This window comes from Petaurus breviceps, unplaced genomic scaffold (genome assembly GCF_028583685.1).
Source record: "Petaurus breviceps papuanus isolate PSGF00001 unplaced genomic scaffold, PetGlider_PUasm1.0 37, whole genome shotgun sequence".
Classification (NCBI taxonomy): domain Eukaryota; kingdom Metazoa; phylum Chordata; class Mammalia; order Diprotodontia; family Petauridae; genus Petaurus; species Petaurus breviceps.
In genome coordinates, this window is record NW_027186296.1 from 98,587,729 (window position 1) to 98,611,031 (window position 23,303).

General features: G+C 37.5%; 1 long non-coding RNA gene and 1 pseudogene across 1 annotated transcript in view; one reads left to right on the forward strand and one right to left on the reverse strand.

Annotated features, from left to right (window-relative positions):
* Nucleotides 1-23,303, reverse strand: part of LOC138169559 (uncharacterized) — a 332,356-nt gene that overhangs the window by 177,311 nt on the left and 131,742 nt on the right. The window lies entirely within an intron of this gene.
* Nucleotides 1,598-3,371, forward strand: LOC138168722 (protein disulfide-isomerase pseudogene; annotated as a pseudogene).

Here is a 23,303-nt window from a genome sequence, read left to right on the forward strand (position 1 = left end):
ACACTCAATAGCTGTGTGACCCTGAGCAAGTCACTGAGCCCTATTTACCTCAGTTTCCTCATCTATAAAAGGAACCAGAGAAGGAAATAGCAAACCACCACTCCAGTATCTTTGCCAAGAAAACCCCAAATGGGGTCACAAAGAGTGGGACACAACTAAAAAAAAAGTTAAAAACAACAAAATCATAAACCTTCAACATGAAGTTCCTAGCATGTATATATGGAGCTTTGGAGAATCTGTGTGGCCTCCCCCACAACTCCAGACTTCAGAAGAAATAAGAAAGGTCTGTTTTCCTGCTCTTTTCTAGGGATTGTTTTTGCATCTTAGAAAGCTGGAAGGGAATAATCAATACAGCATTCTCTAATGGAGTCACAAAAATTGAACAACAAAATAAAAACCTAAGACTATGTTTTATTGGATGATACAAGGATTTATATTCTAGAGGTAGGAGAAAGAGCACTAAATTTGGAGTCTGGGGACCTGGGTTTGCTTCCCAACTCTACCACCTACCCTTTTTAACCATGGTCAAATTACTTAGTAGGCTTTGGGGTGAGAGGAACATAGAATTCCTAGGCAGTTGTTACTACTGCTGAGAGAGATTCTTGAAGTCATCTGGTCCAACCCCCTGATGACATAGATGAGGAAACTGAGGACCAGAGATTTAAAATATTTATCCAACATCACACAGGTAATTTAGGAGTAAAGCTGGGATTAAAACTCATTTCCCATAACTCCAAATATAGCAATTAAGTTCAGCACTCTTTCCTATGGCACTGTGCTGACCTGAGGTCAAATCTGCCTGTAATGGGTACTACCCTCTGATGTAACTTACATGTAACCTCCCTAGTCCTCTTTCCACATCTGAGAAATGAATGGGTAGGACTAGTTTGTCTCTGTAGTTCCTTCCAGTTAGAAGTATAGAGGACATCAGAGATACTGTCTATGAGACTAGGGTTTTGGAAGTTTCTGGGGAAAAAAAAAGCACTACATATAGAAAGGTGACCAAGGTGAAGAAAACATATTGCAAAGACCCATTTCATCATCATCATCATCATCATCATCATCATCATCATCATCATCATCACTACCTTCATCCACAGAGGTCATACTTTTAGACTGGAAAGAATCCATAGATGCAACTTTAACCCAGATCCCTCAATTCATGAAGATAAAGAGTCAGGGCCTAAGAAACTGGGGACAGACCAATGTCTGACACTGTAGACCAAAATAAAGTCCAAACAGGTACACAATTTAGAGGTAAAAGCTGACAATTTAAACAAATTAGGGGAGCAAAAAACAGTTTATCTGTCAGATTTATGGAGAATGGAGGAGTTTATGACCAAACAAGAGAGAGAGAACATTAAGAAATGCAAAATGGATCATTCTGATTACATTAAATTGAAAAGATTTTGCACAAAACCAATACAACCAAGATTAGGAGGAGGGAAGCAGAAAACCAGGAAAGAATTTGTACGGCTAGTGTCTCTGATAAAGGCTTCATCTCTAAAATATAGAGAAAACGGAGTCAGATTTAGAAGAATACAAGTCATTCCCCAGTTAATAAATGGTCAAAGGATATGGAGGGAAAAATTTAAAAATGATTCAGAGCTTAGAAACCCTCTGTGCTTCGGCCCAGTCTCATACAGGCAGTAAGCACCAGTGGTGGAATTCAAAGCCAGGTCCTCCGACTCCAAACACCAGCTGGTCGGTGGCAAGCAGCGGGTAGAAGGGCACTTGGCTAGGCTAGGGCTGCTCTGGAGCGCGCGTGCCCCAGCTCGGAATGGCCCGAGGAGATAACTGCAGCTACCCCGCCCACTCCCCGCCCCCACAATCTACTGACAACAAGAAGATCTGTGAGCTACGCTCTGCTCTCACTAGCCCTGGCCGTCTCCACCGAAGTCGCAGACCCTCCTGAAACAGAAGAGGAGGAAGATCATGTCCTGGTCTTAAATTCGAACAACTTCAGTGAGTCGCTGGCCGCCTATGACTACCTCTTGGTGGACTTCTTTGCCCCTTGGTGTACTCCCTGTCGAGAGCTGCAACCAGAGTTTGCCAACGCAGCGAAACAATTGAAAGCTGAAAGCTCCAAAATCAGATTGGCTACAGTAGATGCCATTCAAGAAGAGGACCTAGCATTTCAGTTTAAAATTCAACTGTTCCCTACTATCAAGTTATTTAAACATGGAGATACATCTCTACCTAAGAACTATACAGGTGGCAGAGAAGCGAAAGATATTGTGGAATGGATGAAGAAACAAATCCAGCCAGCCGTCATTCTTCTGGAAGATGCTGTAGCTGTAGAAGCTTTAAGAGATTCCAACGAAATTTTGGTTATAGGCTTTTTCAAAAACCCTCAGTCCGCTGATGTTGAGAATTTTACAGAGGCTGCAGGGTACTTCGATAACATCCCATTTGGAATCACTTACAGCGACGACTTATTCTCCGAATATCAGTTGGATAAAGACAGCATTATCCTCTTTAAGAAGTTTGATGAAGGTCGAAACCACTTTGATGGAGAGATTACAAAAGTAAGCCTGGTCAATTTTGTTAATCGACACCAGTTGCCCTTGGTCATCGAGTTCACTGAAGAGACTGCCCCAAAGATTTTTGCAGGTCATTTGAAAACTCATTTATTATTGTTCTTGCCAAAGAGCAGCCCAGACTTTGAGGACCAAATTAACAACTTCAGAAAAGCAGCGGAAAGTTTCAAGGAGAAAATCCTATTTATCATCATTGATAGTAACCGAAGTGACAACAACAGCATCCTTAATTTCTTTGCTCTGAGGAAAGAAGAGTGCCCAACGATGCGCCTCATTAGTATGGAAAGTGAGATGACCAAGTACAAGCCTGATTCAGACGAATTAACTCCCGAGAAAATAAAGGAATTCTGTAAGCAGTTTTTGGAGGGCAAATTCGACACCCATCTTATTAGCCAAGAGGTTCCTGATAATTGGGATAAAGGTCCTGTTAAAATATTGGTTGGGAAGAACTTTGAAAAAGTTGCTTTTGACAAAACAATTAATGTTTTTGTGAACTTCTATGCTCCTTGGTGTCTTCAGTGCAAAATACTAGCTCCCATTTGGGAAAAACTGGGAGAAGCTTACAAGGATCATAAAAATATAATCATTGCCAAGATAGACTCATCAGTTAATGAAATAGAATCAGTTATAGTTCATAAATTCCCCACACTGAAGTACTTCCCTGCAGGTGCTGGTAGAAAAATCATTGAATACCATGGGGCAAGGACACTAGAAAGTTTCCAAAATTTCCTAGACAGTGGCGGCCATGAGAGACCAAGGGAAGCTAATCAGTTAAGAGTCCTAGATGAAGCTGAAGAGCTACAGTTGGAAGATGAGGATGAAGAAGATTAAGTCCAAACTGATAAGAATGAAGAACAGGATCAGCATAGCTCAAAAGTAAGAAACTGCACTATGGGTTGCACCAACCAAACAGCAAATGCATCTAAAGGCCTGTAAGATTCCCACCTGAAGAAGAGCACTGATTAAAAACCCAGCGTGTGTGTGTGGTGGTTTCTTTTTCTAATTAAGTAGTACATCAGCCTAGCCTGTTGGTCAATTTGAATATCTTTTACTCGTTGCTTTTTCAGTTTTTGGAAAGGGAATTGTCACTAGCAGCCAAGATCATCTTGGTGAGCGTCATATTCCTTCAGGGAAAGTACAAGGCTTTTATCACATATTCTGGTTTAAAGTGGATTGTAAAGCTAAAAGCATGACTGCTGTTTTTACTAAACCATTAGGTGTATGTGATATAGTGTCTCCTACAAAAGTTTGTACCATCACTTTTTAAGAACTTTGTAGGAGTTTAAATGCATTCAATAATTCATTTTCATATTAGGCTATCAGACAACAAGATTACCCTGTAAATTGGCCCTCCCTGGAATCAAAAATTCCTCAAGTTCGTGAGGGGAAGTCATTAAGGTAAACAGACTGTTACACCTTCATGCCAATGTTATCATGACTGAATCTTCTCACATTCTGCTTTTCAGGGCTGGTATAACCATACTCTAGTTTGGTATTTTTGACAGTAATCAGTGGGAAAGAGGAAGATGGCTAAGTAGCTTTCCCCCTTAGATCATACTCATAAACCATATGACCTTCCATGTTCTGAGATAGGTTCTTCCAAATCTTTCTGGTGCATTGCTTTGTGATTGTTGGATATCTTCTCAAGTGTATGAGGTAGGATCCAAAACTACTTGATATAATAAATCAGGACCCTTGTGATTTGGGGGAATTGGGGAGGTTCATTTATTGTGCTTTGGCCAAAGAGGTTTGAACTTAATCAGAATTGATAGCATCATAGCTTTAGAGCTAAAAATTACCTTAAAAGACTGCTCCAAACCCTTCAGATGAGAAAACAGAGGCCAGAGAGATTAAGGCCGAACATATAGTAAATAGAAAAGCTGGAGTTTGAACCAATACTTTTTTATTCCAAATTCCACCTTCTTTCCTTTGTACGATATTGTTTGTCAAGTTCTTTTAAGTATTTCTACCATAATGTTGTAACTGAATACACTGGACAAATAAAGTTGAAATTTAACAAAGAAGAGGGGAGAAAAGGAAATCCTGTTAAAGTTCTGAAGATTTATTCCACAACACATATTGTCTCTGGTTCATTCTCTGATATGAGAATGAGCCAGAGACAATCATTTCCTTCTTTCCTTCTCTACTATCAGCCCTCTAGATAGGACAGACTATGGTATTCTCTCTGCCTTCTTGTTTTTCAGAGGTTAAAGTATGTTTAGGGGAAGAATGCTCCTTCCTCTTTCCTTCACCAGCTGAGAGGGTTACACCTGTCCCACATCCAACTTACCGGGTTGGGTGAGCCCGGGGGCACAGACTTTCCCTCATCTAGGACTGACTGTAAGAATCAAATACTTGAAATAATCATTGAACTTTTATATAGTGCTTTAAAGGTCACAATACACTTTCCCCAAATAACCCTGTGAAGTAGGCAGTGCCAATGTTACAATCTCACAGTTTGCAGATGAGGAAATTTGTCCAGGATCACATAGCTAGTAAGTGGCAGAGCTAGAATTCAAACTTAACCCTCCTGAATAAAAGGCTAACATTCGACTACTAGAATGACACCAGGGCCACCTTCACTGTCACCACTGAGCCTGGGCTTAGGAGACCAGAATGTGTCCCCATAGTAGAGTCCCAGGCTCAGGACTTCCTTAGTCCTTGAAGTTTTGTTCATCCACATTCTGCTTTATACATGAGGTAGTAGTGTTTGTGAATACTAGTGACCCCCCTCCAATGTATCTACAGATTTGTCTTCATAGAAAGTGGTAGACCATTTCCAATATTTGGTCTAACCCAGAGTTTATCTACAGAGTCATGCTTTGGCAGAGATCTGGAAACATCAATTCCTGTAGTTGTGTTACCATGTAGCCTATAACAACTGATTGGTTTCTTTTCAGTAAATCTTAATTACCTATTATCTTCTAAATATTGAAGGATACAAAGACACACACACACACACATAAACAACCCTGCCAATTCCCGTCCAATAGGAAGTCTACTGGGAAGATATGTGTGCCCAAGTAAGCTGATTAGTAATTACTGCTAGAAAGTTTCTCAAAACTGTCCTGAGTCACTATAATAGCAGTATTTGGTAGAATAAATCCATTCTTCCATTGAACAAATATTTCTTAATCAACTACAGATTGGGGAAGATCTAAAGTGTCTCTCATGCAAACTATGTAAGACCAAGGCCAAAGGGCCTTAGCCATCATCTGGTTCAACCCCTTCCTTTTTTTTAGAGGAGGAAACTGACACATCGAGAAGACAAATCATAGAACTGGAGATAAGTTCTTAGGCTGTCTAGTCCAGCCACTTCGGTCTGGAAGTGGTCTGCTTTAGGTCACAGAAGTAGTAAGTGGCAGAGGCAGGATGGGAATCCAGATGTTTTGACTCCAGATCTCTCTCTCTCTCTCTCTCTCTCTCTCTGTCTCTCTCTCTCTCTCTCTCTCTCTCTCTCTCTCTCTCTCTCTCTCTGCCTCTCTCTGTCTCTGTCTCTCTCTGTCTCTCTCATTATATGTATATATATGTATACATACATATATATGTCTATAGAGGAGGGTATATGGGCATATGAATAAATATGTGAGTGTGTATATGTGTGTGTGTGTGTGTATGTGTGTGTGTATAGGTATACATAAACAGAGGGCACAAGACCAATTAAATAGGAAGGGATGATTCTTTCCATAACAACAAATGATTGGGCATTGGTGAGGTGGGGCACAAATTACCTGACTCCCAGTCTAGAATGCTTTGCCATGCACCACATTGACTCACATTCCAGAAGTGTGTTCAATAACGATGGGAGAGCTCATGTAACCAGAAACATAATAATCAACCAATGGAGATAAAAATACTCAAACAGTGAAGAAAATATTCATCACCAGCACAATTTCTTCCATTGTTTCTATTTTTTCTTTTTAGCAAAAATTCTCTACAGCTCATTGCTTAGAGACATTCAAACAGATTTTAGACCATGAAGAGTTAAAAATTCCAGTCTTGTTAAAACATCCCTAAATCTAGGTAAGTTAAAAAACATTGAGGTTTTTTGGAATAAATTAATTGGGCAGGAGTGAGGGGGAATGGAAGACTATGATGCTTGTGTTTAATCATTGCATTGTAAAAAAAAAAAAGCAATTGTCTTGCTTGTCATTAGTTTGCCATTAGCTTAATGCCATCCTTTAATGAAGATTTCCAGGACAGATTCACCCAGCTCTAAGGGTCTGAACTGGGAGGCTCTGTACTTAGTCTATGAAGAACAGATGCCATCTCAGTGCTGACACAGTTATCTTCCTTGCATTACAGTCTCATCAGTGTCTGTCATTGATCTGGCAGCATATGCCAGCCTTAGGGGGCAAAGGAACTTCAATTGCATCCATCTGGGGTTCTCCTCCCCTCAATGTCTTTTCACTTGCAAAATCACAGAAGAAATATTTCTTGCAGAAGTTTCCTGCTGTGGTTGGGGCTGTGAATTTATATCTGTTAGGTAGAGAATTGGAAGGTGAGTGATGTCAAGCATAGCGTGATACATAGGATTTAGAGTTGGGAGAGAACTTAGAGATTGTCTAGTCTAGCACCTTAATCTTAGAGATGAGAAAACTTTGGTCCAGCGAAGGTAAATTCCTTGCCCAAAGTCACATAGATAATAGAGAGCAGGGTCAGGTTTCAAATCCACTCCTAACTCCAAAGCTAAGTAGCTGCTTATGACTTAAGGATTCATGCTCTTGGCTATTAATTCATGTTTAAGTTTTTTGTTTGTTTGTTTACCTCATTTGGGTTCTTGGTGTCCTAGACCATGGAAACAGCTGAAATTGTTGTACCTCATTTCTTCTTAGGAAGGGTTTGAAGGGTTGTGAGGATCATTAGAAATGAATACTTCTTAGTCTTTCAGGTCACGTGACTTAGAAATCCCTCTCAGGATCTCTTCCTGCTATAGATCTTTGATTGTATAACAATCATACCTACATTCTATGATCCTATTGCTTGCTGTTCTCACAAAAGCTGCTACTTGCTTCTTTCATAACAGGAATATTGTTTTGCACATAAAATCACACATTTCATTACCAGCAACTTAGCCCATGAGGGGAAAAAATAGATGCTTTTGGTCTTAGAAAATGTAAACTCATTGAAATATGTATGTGTATATAATATAATATTTATGTATAATATATGATACATGTGTATAGCGGTATATAATTATGGACATTATGTGTAATATAATGTATATATAGGGCATTATAAAATACACACATATGTATTTCCATTAGTTAACATTTATGTATATTTGTGTAAATGAATTTGGCTGTTGTTGGGAGAAAAATTAGAATTCAAATGGCCCAAGTGTAAGAATGTCTTTAGGGGCAGCTAGGTGGCACAGTGAGTAGAGCACCTGCCCTGGAGTCAGGAGGACCTGAATTCAAATGTGGCATCAGACACAACACAAAAACTAGTCGTGTGACCTTGGGCAAGTCACTTAACCCCAATTGCCCTCCTGAAAGAAAAAAAAAACACAAACCTTTGGAGGTTAGTGCTATTATTATCTCTATTTTACCTATAAGGAAACTGAGGTAAACAGGTTAAATGGCTTGCCCTAGGTCAAGCAGCTAGTATGCTTCTGAGGTGACATTCGAACTCAGGTCTTGACTCCAGACCCAGAGCTTTGCACACTATGACACCACCTTGCCATCTCTATAGTGCAGAGACTAAAACACACGTCTAACTGCTCTTTCCACATCCCAAAGACACCGGGTTTAAAAAGTGAAAATAGACAATTTCACCATGAGAATCTAGTCTTCTCTTTGTAGCTAGACTTGAGACCAGGGGAAACCCAGGTTTGAATCTTGCTTCTGACATTTACTGTGTCAACCTCTCTGAGTTTTATCTACAAACACCATGTAGCAGGGTTGTCTTAAGGATCAAATGAGACAGGGTTCGTAAAGTAGTTTGTAAACCTTCAGGTGTTATGTGTCAGTTCTTAATTAATTATGATTATTATCCCTTTGCCTCACTGGCGTTCCCTACAAAAATAGCCAGTTGCACAGGACTCCAACTCATGCTTGGAAATCAGTATGTGGAGTAGGCAAGGTTTGTTTGTTGTTTTGAACACATTGAAATTCTTTTACTGCCTAATGTCTAAATATCTCATGAAACACAATATACAGACAAACATGAAAAGCATTCTATTGGAATCTGTTTTAAGAAATCAATTTTATTTTTTTTTCAAGTGTTCATCCTCTTCCTCTTAATCTGCCCAACCCCTAAAAAAAGTAATAAAAACAAAACCCCTCTTACAATAATTCATAATTAACCAAAAACAAATTCCTGCATTGGGAAAATAAAAAAAATCTAAATATGGATTCTGAAATCTGGAGGTTACAAAATACTATTTGGTAAAATGTTTAGCCTTTGATTTCTCATAGCTTAACAGATCTGGGAAATGGTTTTGCTTTGCCTAGAAGTCTCTGTATGAAGAGCATTCTTTTTTCCAGAAGATGAAAGATTTATTTTTCTATCCAACTTATCAAGCAAGCAAATTAATACATGCTTACATTTGGTCATGAGACATGATACCAAGGCAGACACATTCTGTAAGTCTTCAGTATGATTTTGGCTAACAACAATATTTAGTCAACGGTAACTTTTTTCCTTGATGCTTTTTGGTTTGTGATTTTACTTTTTTAAATTAATTAATTTATTTTTAGTTCTCACCATTCACTTCCACAAGATTTTGAGTTCTATGAAGATCATTCTTTAAAGATGGATTTGGTTGAGCATCTTCATATCCCTCAGGAACATGGCAAGAAAACCTGAAAGGTTTGTCTCTACATGACTGAGATATGATTTGCTTATCAAGTGGAGTTTCCAAACCCCTTTGTTCTTGGTGAAGCAAAAGTTCTTGATTTTATGCTACCCTCTCTGTCTGATAGTGAAAAGAATCTAGAACAGCCTCTAAGACTTCCCAGTGCTCTGATTTCTTAGGGTGAACTAACAAATAATAGCATCCCCAACCCTTGGTCCCATGATTAAATAAAGCGATGCTATTTGGGGGTTGTTTTTGTTGACTGGTCAATTTCAGTTTTAGAACAAAAAGGCAACTCAAATATTCTTGGTTTTTTTTTTGTCTTTATTGATTCATTTGTTTACTCTTAGTTTACAAAATTCAGTTCCAAAATTCCTTGAGTTTCAAATTTTTTCTCCGCCCCCCCCCCCATGGCAGCAAACAAACAAGTATAGGATCTGCAAATAGTTTCACATTAGCCATTAGTCAGGTTATAAAGAAGGAGTGTATCAGATGGAATGAACAATGGGAAAGAGGAAACAAAACCGAAAAAGAAAAAGAGCAGGTAGTTGGCTTGCATCTGGATTCAAACTCAGTTCTTTCTCTGCATGTAGACATCTCTCTCCATCATGAGTCTATTGGGGTTGACTTATAACCCTGCATTGCTGAGAAGAGTCCAGTCTATCAAAGTTGGTCGTCACACATACATTGTATCTGTAATTGTGTACAAATTTCTCCTGGTTCTACTCTCACTCAGCATCAGTTCATATAAACCTCTCCAGGTAAATCTGAAGTCCATCTGCTCCTCGTTTCTTATATCACAATAATATTCCATTACACGCATATACCACAATTTTTTCAGCCATTCCCTAATTGATGGGCACCCCCTTGATTTCCAATTCTTTGCCATTACAAAAAGAGTTGTTATAAATATTTTTGCATATATGGGTCTTCCTTCCACTTCTATGATCTCTTTGGGATACAACCCTAGAAGTGGTATTGCTGGGTCAAAGGATATAAAATTATTTATAGCCCTTGAGGCAAAATTCCAGATTGCTCTCCAGAATGGCTGGATCAGTTCACAACTCCACCAGCAATGCATTAGTGTTCCAATTTTTCCACATCCTCTCCTGTTTTGTCATCTTACCCAATCTGACTGATGAGATGTGGTAACTCAGAGTTGTTTTGATTTGCATTTCTCTAATCAATAGTGATTTAGAGCATTTTTTCATATACTTATAGATATCTTTAATTTCTTCCTCTTAAAACTGCCTGTTCATATCCTTTGACCATTTATCAATTGGAGAATGACTTGTATTCTTATAGTTTTGACTCAATTCTCTGTATATTTTAGAAATGAGTCCTTTATCAGAGACATAGGTTGTAAAAATTCTTTCCCAATATCCTAGTTCCCTCTTAATCTTGGTTACATTGGCTTTGTTTGTACAGAAGCTTTGCAATTTAATGTAATCAAAATTATCCATTTTACATTTATAATGCTCTCTAATTCTTGTTTAAGAAGGTCATAAAGGCTTCCCCTCTCCACAAATCTGACAGGTAAACTATTCCTTGCTTTCCCAGATTGCTTATAGTATCAGCTTTTATACCCAGATCATGTAACCCATTTAGACTTGATTTTGGTATATGGTGTTAGATAATGATCTATGCCCAGTTTGTGCCATACTATCTTCTAGTTTTCCCAGAAGTTTTTGTCAAATAGTGAGTTCTTATCCAAAAAACTGGGGTCTTTGTGTTTATGAAACAGTAGATTATATATATATATGACTATAGTCATTGACTGCTGAGTCTTGTGTACCCAATCTATTCCATTGATCCACTACTCTATTCCTCAGCCTGTACCAAGTAGTTTTGAGGACTGCTGCTTTATAATACAGATTAAAGTCTGGTATAGCTAGTCCACCTTCCCTAGAATTTCTTTTCATTAATTTCCTTGATATTCTGGACCTTTTGTTCTTCCAAATGAATTTTGTTACTATTTTTTTTTTGCTCTATAAAGTAGTTTATTGGTTAATTGATTGGTATGATACTAAATATATAATTTAATTTAGATAAAATTGTTGTTTTTATTATATTAGCTCCACCCAGCCACAAGAAATTGATGTTTTTCCAATTAGTTAGATCTGACTTTAGTTGTGTGAAAAGAGTTTTGTAGTTGTGTTCACATAGGTCCTGGGTTTGTTTTGGCAGGTAGATTCCCAAATCTTTTATAATGTCTACAGTAACTTTAAAGGGGATTTCTCTTTCTATCTCTTGCTGTTGAATTTCATTAGAAATATACAGGAATGATGAGGATTTATGTGAGTTTATTTTATATCCTGCAACTTTGCCAAATTTTTTTATTATCTCAAGTAGTTTTTTTACTTGATTCTCTAAGTATATCATTAGTGATAGCTTGGTCTCTTCTTTGCCTAATTTGATTCCTTTGATTTCTTTTTCTTCTCTAATTGCTACTGCTAACATTTCTAGTACCGAATTGAATAAGAGGGGTGATAGTGGACACCCTTGTTTCACCCCTGATCTTATTGGAAATGCTTCTAGCTTATCCCCATTACATGTAATATTCATTGATGCCTTTAAATAGATGCTATTTATTATTTTAAGGAAGGCTCCATTTACTCCTATACTTTCTAGTGTTTTTAATAGGAATAGGTGTTGTATTTTGCCAAAAGCATTTTCTGCATCTATTGAGATAATCATGTGGTTTTTGCTAGTTTTACTGTTGATATGATCAATTATACTGATGGTTTTCCTAATATTAAACCATCCTTGAATTCATGGAATAAATCCTACCTGATCAAAGTGTATTATTCTTGAGATAAGTTGTTGTAGTCTTTTTAGCTAATATTTTATTTAAAATTTTTGCATCTATATTCTTGAGGGAGATTGGCTTATAATTTTCTTTCTCTGTTTTCTCTCTTCCTTATTTAGGTATCAGTACCATATTTGTGACATAAAAAGAATTTTGTAGGATTAGTAGAGATTGGAATAAATTGTTCTTTAAATATTTGATAGAATTCACTAGTAAATCCATCTGGCCCTGGAGATTTTTTCCTAGGGAGTTCACTGATGACTTGTTGTAATAGTAATGGAATTTAAAGATCCCCTTGTAATGGCTTGGTTTTCAGATTGATTGTGTTAAAACCCAGAGCTTGTGACTCCCACTTGTGGGATGGACTTGTTGATGTGAAAAGAGAGGGTTGAACTGGGAGGAGCTGGTAATGTGAATTTAGAGAGGCACAAGAGAGGCAGAAGAATTTTTTGGAAACAGCATCTTGGAGGCAGAGAGACAGAGAGGATTGCTGAGAGCCAGTTCAAACTGCCCAGGACTTTAAAGAGCTGCCACCCAGAGCTGCCAAGGACTGAGGAGACATGGCTGTTATGCTGGTACTTTGTCTGTTTTGATGTTGTTTTGCCAGATTTGTCCACTGGTGAAGGACAGTCCTGTTGTTGCAGAGGTTCTGGAACCTTGCTGCTGGTTCAGGGGTCCAGAGACTGTTCTGCAGACAGAGAATGAATTGAGTGTACTGGTGAAGGATGGTGCTGTTGTGGCAGAGGTTCTGTAACCTTGCTGTTGGTTCAGAAGCCCTGAAGAAGGTTTTTTTGTTGTATGTTTACAGAAATCCTGGAAGAGGGTTTTGCTAATGTTTTCAGGGGTCCTAGGACTGTTCTGCAGATAGAGAATGAATTAATGAGGGAACTGGCATTGTATCTTGTGGCCTTGCTAAGCTTTGTCTCCCCAGGAACAAAGATTGCTGAGAATTTGCCTTAGATCAAGATGAAGACAAGACCTCTCTTTGGGTATTAAATGCTGTGCTTAAGCTTGTTGTAACTCTGGGGCAAATGGCCTTTTCAGTTGTGATCCAGGGGTGGGAAACTTTTGACTCTTTTGTGCTCTATGACTGACCAAATGAATGTACTTTGTTTATGATTGGAACTAATCCCCATTTGAGAAGAGGGACTTTGTGATTGACTTAATGAATGTAATGTCCAGGGGTGGTGTAGTACTTGGAAATTATTGAATTACACTTGGTGAATGCTGTATTTTGAATTATGCTATATTTTTATTTTCTCTGTTCTTAATTTGTCACTGAATAAAATGAAGAGCAGCTATGCTGGTGTTGAACCTTGGGAAGTTGCCTTTGCTTGGCATTACACTTGTTTGATTTCTTAAGTAATTTACTTCCTCTTCACTTAATCTGGGAAATTTATATTTTTGTAAATATTCATCCATTTCACTAAGATTGTCAAATTTATGTGCTACAATTGGGAAAAATAATTCCTAATTATTGTTTTAATTTCCTCTTAATTGGAGGTAAATTCACCCTTTTCATTTTTGATACTCATAATTTGGTTTTCTTCTTTCTTTTTTTTATCATATTGACTAAGGGTCTATCAATTTTATTGTTTTTTTTTCATAAAACCAGATCTTAGTTTTATTTATTAATTCAATAGTTTTGTTAATTTCAATTTTATTAATCTCTTCTTTGGTTTTCAGTATTTATAATTTAGTATTTAATTGGGTATTTTCAATTTGTTCTTTTTCTAGCTTTTTCAACTGCATGCCCAATTCATTGACCTCCCTTTTTTCTAATTTATTCATGTATGCACTCAGAGATATAAAACTTCCCCTAATAACTGCCTCTGCTGCATCCACAAATTTTGGTATGTTGTATCATTATTGTCATTCTCTTGAATGAAGTTACTGATTGTTTCTATAATTTATTGTTTGACCCACTCATTCTTTATTGTTTAATTTCCAATTAGTTTTCAGTCTATCTTTCCATGGCTCTTTATTGCATATAATTTTTATTGCATCATGATCTGAGAAGGATGCATTCAAAATTTCTGCCTTTCTGCACTGAATTGTCAGTTTTTTGTGCCCTAGAACATGGTCAATTTTTGAGTACATGCCATGTACTGCTGAGAAGAAAGTATATTCCTTTTAATCCCCATTCAGTTTTCTCCAGAGATCTATCATATCTATCCTCTCTGAAATCCTTTTCGCCTCCTTCACTTCTTTCTTGTTTTTTTTGAGGTTAGATTTATCAAGTTCAGAGAGGGGGAGATTAAGGTCCCCCACTAGTATAGTTTTGCTATCTATTTCTTCCTCTAATTCCCTTAACTTCTCCTCTAGGAATTTGGATGCTGTACCACTTAGTGCATATATATATATGTATATATATATGTATATATATATATATATGTATATATATGTATATATATATATTAAGTAATGATAATGCTTCATTCTTTTTTTTTATTTTTTTTAAAAGCAATTGGGGTTAAGTAACTTGCTCAAGGTTACACGGCCAGTTATTTCTGGGTGTGGTGCTGAGCATCCGAGCTCGGATTTGATCCAGGTCATCCCGACACTGGAGCTGGTGCTCTTACTCACTGAGCCACCTGGCCGCCCCTAAGCAATTGGGGTTAAGTAACTTGCTCAAGGTTACACGGCCAGGTGTTTCTGGGTGGGTGCTAAGTGTCTGAGCCTGGGATTCGATCTCCAGGTCTTCTCAACACTGGAGCCGGTGCTCTTACTTGCTGTGCTACCTGGCCACCCCGATAATGCTTCATTCTTGATGGTGCCTTTTAGCAGGATATAGTTTCCTTCTTTATCTCTTTTAATTAGACCTATTTTTGCTTTTGCTTTATCTGAGATAAGGATTGCCACCCCTGCTTTTTTTTTTTACTTTAGCTAAAGCATAATATATTCTACTCCAGCCTTTTACCTTTACCCTGTGGGTATCCCTTTGTTTCAAATGTGTTTCTTGTAGACAGCATATTGTAGGATTATGGTTTTTAATCCATTCTGCTATCTGCCTCTGTTTTATGAGAGAGTTCATCCCATTCACATGCGTAGTAATGATTACTGTCTGTCTCTTTCCCTCCATCCTATTCCCTCCCTGCTTATGTTTTTGTTTCTTCCTTCTCCCCTCCCGTCCTTAAGGACGTTCCCCTTTTGACCACTGCCTCCCTCAGTGTTCCCAACCTGTGATTCCCCCGTCTTTACCTACCCTGTCCTCTTACTGATATTTCCCTCCCTTCTAACTCCTCGTTCTTATACCCCCCAAATATTCTTCTTCTATAGATAAGGAAAATAAGGTTCAGAAAAGTTAAATGATTTGACCAAAGTCACATAGGATAGTAGAGTAACTCAGAGAGAAGGCCTTTAGGATCTCTGCACGTATTGATCCTGGCTAGATTTTGTCATCACTGCCTCTTGTCTTACCCATTCCCTACAACCGACCCCACCCCACCAGTAACTCTATTGGAGACACTAACATAATACTTAGGGCAGCTAGGTGGTGCGGCTAGAGTACCAGGCCTAGGGTAAGGAAGACCTAAATCCAAATCGACCCTTACATGCTTATTACCTATGTGACCTTGGGCAAGTCACTTAATCTCTGTTTGTCATGGTTTCCTCAACTATAAAATGGGAATAATAGTAATAACACCTCCCTCCCAGGGTTGTTATAAGGCTCAAACATGATAGTAGCACAGTGTCTGTCACATAGGTGCTATATAAATGCTAGCTAATTATTAACTTCAGACATGTGCCCAGATGCTGTTCAGTTTCAATCAATAAGCATTTGTGGTTGTTGTTCAGTAGTTTCAGTCATGTCTACCTCTGAGTGACCCCATTTAGGGTTTTCTTGGCAAAGTTACTGGAGTAGTTTCCATTTCCTTCTCCTGCTCATTTGACATATGAGGAAACTGAGGCAAACAGGGTCAAGTGACTTGCCCAAAAGTCACAAGCTAGCTCTGCTAGTCATATATTCTATGCACTCCATAGTACTTTGTACTCATAAGTACTCAATATTGTTTGTATGAATTGTGGCTTTTAAAAAATTTGAGAGACATAACTCCTGTGTAATTAATCATTTTATTAATAATGCTAGCATTTTAATAAAAGGTCAGTGGCATGCTCAAAGATCAAAGACTATCATTGCAGGCTCGTGGCTTAAATGCATTTGGAAGAGGAGTCTGAGTTCAGATTTGAACTGGGGAAGATGGGTCTTCCTTACTTCAGGCCTTGCACCACCTCACTGTCTCCAAGCATTTAGTGAGTACTTACTATATGCAAAATACAAAGGCTATATAATAATCATAATAGGTAGATAGTGCTTTAAGATTTACAAAGTGTGGGGCTGCCAGGTGGTGCAGTGAGTAAGAGAACTGGCCCCAGAGTGGGGAGACCTGGGATCGGTTCCGGCCTCAGATACTTAACACCCACACAAAATAACTGGCCATGTAACCTTGAGCAAGTTATTTAACCCCAATTGCTTAGGGGTGGCCAGGTGGCACAGTGAGTAAGAACGCCAGCCCCAGTGTCGGGAGACCCAGGATCAGTTCCAGCTTCAGATACTCAGCACCCACACAAAAATAACTGGCCGTGTAACCTTGAGCAAGTTACTTAACCCCAATTGCTTTAAAAAAAAAGATTTACAGTGTTTTACAAATATTTTCTCATCCTCACCACAACTCTGAAAGGTATAGTGTAGTAACTAAAGAATTAACCCCAGTTAAAACCTTCTTTTGCTACTCACTGGCTGTGTGACCCTGAGCAAGTCAATTGGTCTCCTATCAATAAATAGGTCAACCATTTAATAAGTGTTAAGTGCCTACTCTATGTCAAGCATTGGTAGATACTAAGGATACAAGCACAAAGAATTAAATAATCCCTACTCAAAATGAGTTTACATTTTAATGGAAGAGACAAGTGCATATAAAAAATATATACAACATAAATTAAAAATCAATAACACATATATAGTTCTACTTACAAAGTACTTATATGCCTGGTAGTTGGGGCAGTATTGATGGGGGGATCAAGAAAGACTTCTTGCAGAAGACAATGGGAAAACCAATTCTTAAAGGAAGAGAGGGATTCTGAGATAAAGACAAATGGTTCAGACAATTGTCTAAGGCTATAAATTACAGAACAGTTTCTGACTGACACTGATTGATGCAATTTCCTCTCTGGTAACTCCTTACACAAATGAAATCCCAGGTTTGAATGCAGACAAAAAAAAGTGCCTGGTCCTGTGCCACATAGTTGGAGATAATAAAACAAGAAAGATGCTTATATTTCTAAGAAGGAGAAAAGCCAGGAGAGAACAGAGATCACAAAAAAGGAAGGATGTGTCCAGGATTCTACCACTGGGGGTATGCTACCCAGTCAGGCCCAGAGTTTAAGTTTCTGCACTTAACCACTACCCCAGACATGTTACCAAGTTATCAAACCATGGAGTCCAATTTAATCAGTGGTACATGTCAACTTTGTTTCTTCTGTTGGGATCCTCTAAATGCTATGACTAACTGCATTCCCTAGGATAGGTGCCTGCAGAATCAGCCTGAGATTAACATAGCTACCATCTACAATCCAAGAAAGTGAGTATCTCCTAGGAAAGCCTTTGGTACCTCTATGTTTTAAACCTCTTCCCCAAAGTAACTGGAGTCCTGCTCATTGTTAGATTACCTGTAGAGAATGAATTTTGTTTGATCTTTTTTACTTAAAAAAACAAAATAAAAAACTGCTGTTTGATTTTGAAGGCAAACATTCATTGATTTGGGTGGAAATGATTATTGATAACCAATGTTTTGAGGAGAGCCTGAGTTCCCCCTTTTTCTATAATCCTCATTTCAAAGTTCATTACCTTGAAAGACATTACTGATAATAAAATTGGATTAATTTAACAATCTTGTTCAGATACCACCCAGGAGGGGAAACCCATTATGCTCCACTCAGGTTGGGGAGGGGATAAATTCTTTGAATAGTTTGCCTAAGACTGGGGATAACTTGGAAGTAAATGACAAAATTAAACTTCATCGTAATATTCATTCTCATTAATTGTTAACCAATCAGAGTTTATTGCTACCCTTAAGAACACCCCTCTTCCAAGTGTCATTTAAACCACAAGTCCACAATGATAGTCTTTGACCTTTGAGCAAGACACTGACCTTTTATTAAAATACTAGTATTATTAATAAAATTACTAATTCCCCAGAAGTCATGTCTCTCAAATTTTTTAAATGCCACAATTCAAACAAACTCTATTGAGTGCCTATGAGTGCAAAGTATTATGAAGTGTACAGAATCTGTAAGACATAGCTTTTTCCTCTCAAGGAATTCATAATCTACATAAAATATGCTCATAAATATGTCAGTCTGATTGATCAAGTTAAAAATTCAAATTTGGCTTTGAGGCACTGTCAGCAACCACAGAAAGCATTTGCTGTTAGTTTTAGGTAAAGTTTATGGCAAGAATACTCAGAATCAGGAGACATCCCTTATCAGTCATGGGGTTCCCCCAGATAATTCTTCACTTTGAATTATGAAACATGTTGTAACATCTCTGAGGTTCTTGAGACTTTTTTTGTGCTAGGGAAAGGCCTAAAACTTTCCACTAAGTGAAGTGTGTATGAGCACTTTAGATATGGTCATTCTCATGCCTTTCCTGCATTGAAACATTTTGAAAAAGGAAATAGAACTTTGGTACATGAAGTAAGTGCGTGTCTTCTATATTGATGGTTATGCAATCAGCACAGACTGCTCTCCTTGGGCATCAGAAGAAGTCAGGAACTCTTTAATTTGACATTAAACAGTTGATTATGAAGGATTTAAAGATAATGAGTTGGACAGTAGCAACACTACAATCAGTCTGCTTATAAGGAAAGGTCATCATAGAAAGTATGGTCATGCCAGAAGAGGGGGAATCCCAGACTAACCCTTCACAGAGACTGAGGAAAATGTGAGCACAGGAAAAAGGGAACCATGGAGACAGAACCCTGGGGGTTATAACCTAGGATTGTATAAGGAAATGGGGTTGCAACACTCAGTAGAGGCAGATGAGAAAATAAATTTCTATAGATGTTAACCCCCTGGGACAATACTCCAGTCATTCCACCATAGTTATTACTTTGCTTGACAGGATGTACATTATTTCAGCTCTATACAAAGCACTGGTGAGAGGAAAGGATAAAGTTATGCCAAATGATATTAGTGTTGGAACCATTGGAAGAAGGAGAAGGAGGAGGAAAAAAGGAGGAGAATGAGAAGGAGGAAAAGGAGAAGCAAGAGGAGGAGGAAAAGGAGGAGGAGAAAAAAAGAGGAAGAGGAGGAGGGGGATGAGGAGGAGGAAGAGGAAGACTAACCACTCTGGAAAGGGATTTAGAACTATGTAGAGTGCCTAAAAACCCAAACCCTTTGACACAGAGATTACACTGCTACCCAAATACTTCAAGGAAGACAATGACAAAAACAAAAGGTCCCATACACACAACAAAATTTATAGCAACATTTTTTGTGATAGGAAAAAACTGCAAACACAGTAGATTCCCATCAATTGGGGAATAACTAAACAAACTGTGGTACATGAATATAATGGAATATTACTGCACTATAAGAAATAGTGAGCACCATGAGTACAGAGAAGCCCAGAAAGATATATATGAATTAATACAAAATTTAGTAGAACAAAGAAAACAATATACACAATGGCTATAACAACGTTAATGAATAAAAGAACTAAAGCAGAACAATCAAAATTGAATACTGCAAAATGGTAACCAAGTTTGGCCATAAAGAAGAGCAAGGAGAAGGCACTTCCTTCTGCAAATTTACAGGGCTGGGGAACTATGGGAGTGGAGCTCTACAGAAGGCATCAAAATTTCTAAATACATTGGTTAGTTTTGTGAAATTTTTCTTTCTTCTTTTTCTTCTTTATTTTAAAGCTCCCCAGGAAGGAGGTAGAGATAAGGATATTGTGGAAAGTGTAAGAATTGTAAAAACAAGAGAAAGCAATATATATTAGAATTTTTTGTACCTAATCTATGTTTAACAAAATTGGGACCCCAAAGAATAGAACTAAAAACATTTTAAAAATAAAAATTAGAGGGGCGGCCAGGTGGCTCAGCGAGTAAGAGCACCGGTTCCAGTGTTGGGATGACCTGGAGATCGAATCCCGGGCTCAGACACTCAGCACCACACTCAGAAATAACTGGCTGTGTAACCTTGAGCAAGTTACTTAACCCCAATTGCTTAAAAAAAAAAATTAAAATTAGAAAGCAATATTTAGACATCCTTTGGTTCATTCGTTGCATAGACAAACACATCCTGAGCTATAGGGGCTGAAAAAATATCTGATGCTATCCAGATGAAAGATGAAAGTGGGTAGAAATGTCATAATGTAAAATTTTATAAACCAAAATCAAGCAATCACTTAATTCACAGATCTAGTGGTCTGAAACATCAAGAAGGTTTTTTTTTCTTTGTTGAGCTGTCAGTCCCTATCCATACACAAGCGTGCTCGTGCGCACACATACACACACACACACACACACACTTAAAGACAACAGTCAGGTTTTTTTTCTTTTTTGAAGGTCTTTTTCACTTGGCAGATTGCTAGAGAAAGAAATAGTACTTGATAAATCAAATTAAGCCTTCCAAAGAAATCTTTATACTAGATACTTACAACCAGGTGTCTTCACACACAAGGAGTGCGTGATGTCTTCAAAGGAGAGGAAACTCAATATTATGTCATCCTGAGCTTTTTACAGCACCATCTTCAGACTTTATGAGGCCATTCTATTCAAGCTATTTTGAAATAAAGTAATATAATCAAAGTAATAAACCACTTCTAAAAACACCTTCAAATATCTATATATTCTCAGTTTTTGTTGTTGTTCATAAAGATCTGTAGGATACAAACTTCATTATTTATGAAACTTAGAAAAGAAGATAAAAGATTATGTAGCACCTAGAATGGTTTTGGTTGATAATGAATGTCATTGTTTTGAGAAAGTATGTAATATAATTTTCCCCATGAATTGAATTATAAAGCTGTGTCTGGAAGAAGAAAAGTTTTCCATCTCTCCTCTCCTATTAGCTGACCCATACAGTGAACAAAAAAGAGTCAAAGACTAGACTCAGAGACTTAGTGTGAACGAGTAAAAAGGAATCCTAGTGCCCAGAAGGTGTATATCTTGGTTTCTACTACCACTAGGTCTTTAAAGGAGATTGGCTGGCAAAAAGAATATCTTTCATAAATGGGCAATGTGTCAGAAAGTACATTGATATTTTCAAACTGTCAATTGGCAATGTATCCTGCAACAGACATGGCAGAGAGTACTAGGCTAGGAGTCAGGAAGACCTGAGTTTGAATCCTGCCCCAGACACTTACTGTGAGATCCTTGGCAAGTCACTCAACTTCTCTGAGCCTCAGTTTCCTCATGGGTAAGATGGAGATAATAACAGCACTTACCCTTCCAGGGTTGTTGTGAGGATCACAAAATAACATATGAAGAGGGCTTTGCTAACCTTAAAGATTGGTATATACACTAGTTGCTATTGTTGTAGTTCCTATCATCATCATCATCTTCACCACCACCACCATTACCATCATCATTATCATCATGATAGTTCTTGTTTAATTTAATCCTCCTTGGTTTTGCTGAAACCTTTGAATGTTCATTTCTGAAAGTTTTGTCTGTCAATTTTTTCTCCTTCCTACTAAATACAATGGATTTGACCAAGCCTAACTACCCTGGCTCCTGTTTTCTCCACATGTAGGATAATCTTTTTCTCTTTCCAATTTCTTTGCCCCTTAGTTCATATGTTGACCATAGATTCATTTCTTCCCTTCTGTTAAATTTGTATGGCAGTTTTCACCCCATTTCTTTGCCATCAATGGATGGATAACTTCCTCTTCAGATTACTAAATAAGCTGTAATTTTTGCCTGATCAATTCTGACAGGATGCTCATTCCCTTCCTATCTTATCTTTAATGCCAGTCTTGTTCCTATAACTCTAATCTCTGACTTCCCAGAGAGACTGAGATCCAGTTTAGTGTAGCCAGCTTTTATTTTCCATTGTCCCAATTTTGTCTAGAAACCTCCCGTTCAGATAACAGAATAAATTGGTTCAGAAACCTGTTTCAAACAGTCCCTAAGAATCATTTCAACCATATGCTGAATGGTTGGGATGACTTTTGACTGTCCTGTGACCTCCATATAATTATAGGTGAAATAACTACAATAACATATACAACCGAAATGTAAGTTGTCATGACTTGAGGAAACTTAAATACAAACTCAAAATACATGACTTTAGCCTTCATAAAATATTGTTATCTGGTAAATATTAGCTCAGTGTTAGAAGATGAGAGTGTTGGGATAGAGGTAACTGACAGAATTTACATGTGCAGAAGAAAACCATGGCATTACTATGTAGATTTCCTAACCAAATTTTAGTTAATTCCTTAGGAGGATGTTGCAGAATACCATGATATTCATGAAATAAATAAGAAGAGTAATTTTCCCATTTTCCTTTAAAAAAAAGATTCCTCTCTGTCTTACATTACTTGAGAGATGTATACTCTAAAGAGTAATCTTCAAGATATCAATCAAATGTAGTTATGAATTAAGAATATCAACCAAAACTTTTTTTTTTACTGATGCCAGGCTTCATTGCTAATCATACATCATAGGATAAAAACCTGTTACATGAATTGTAAACCTACTAGTAAAGACAGGTTCCCCTGGGAAAGGGAAATTTGAAACAAAAATAAAAATTGATTCTGGATACTCTTTGTTTCAGTAAAAGAAAAAGATTTCAATTATATCTTTAAAACTTCATGTTTCTGTATTTTTAAACTTGTAAAGTACTTTCCTCATGACAACCCCTTGAGTTAGGTAGTGCATGTATAAGGATAAAGGAAAAGGGAACAAATATTTATTGAGTCTACAGAAGTTCCTGAAGATATTTGACCTACTACCCCCTTTCCAAAAGAAAAAAAAAATTACTCAGCACTTCCCTAGAAATCTATTTCGTTTAGACCTTTAATGGTTTATTTTTTGAAATTTGCATTATTTCAAAAAATATTTAAATGACATCTTAAATTTAATAATTATTATAAATCTGCGGGTTTTCCCTGCATTGAAATTTTGATGATGGAACATTGCAT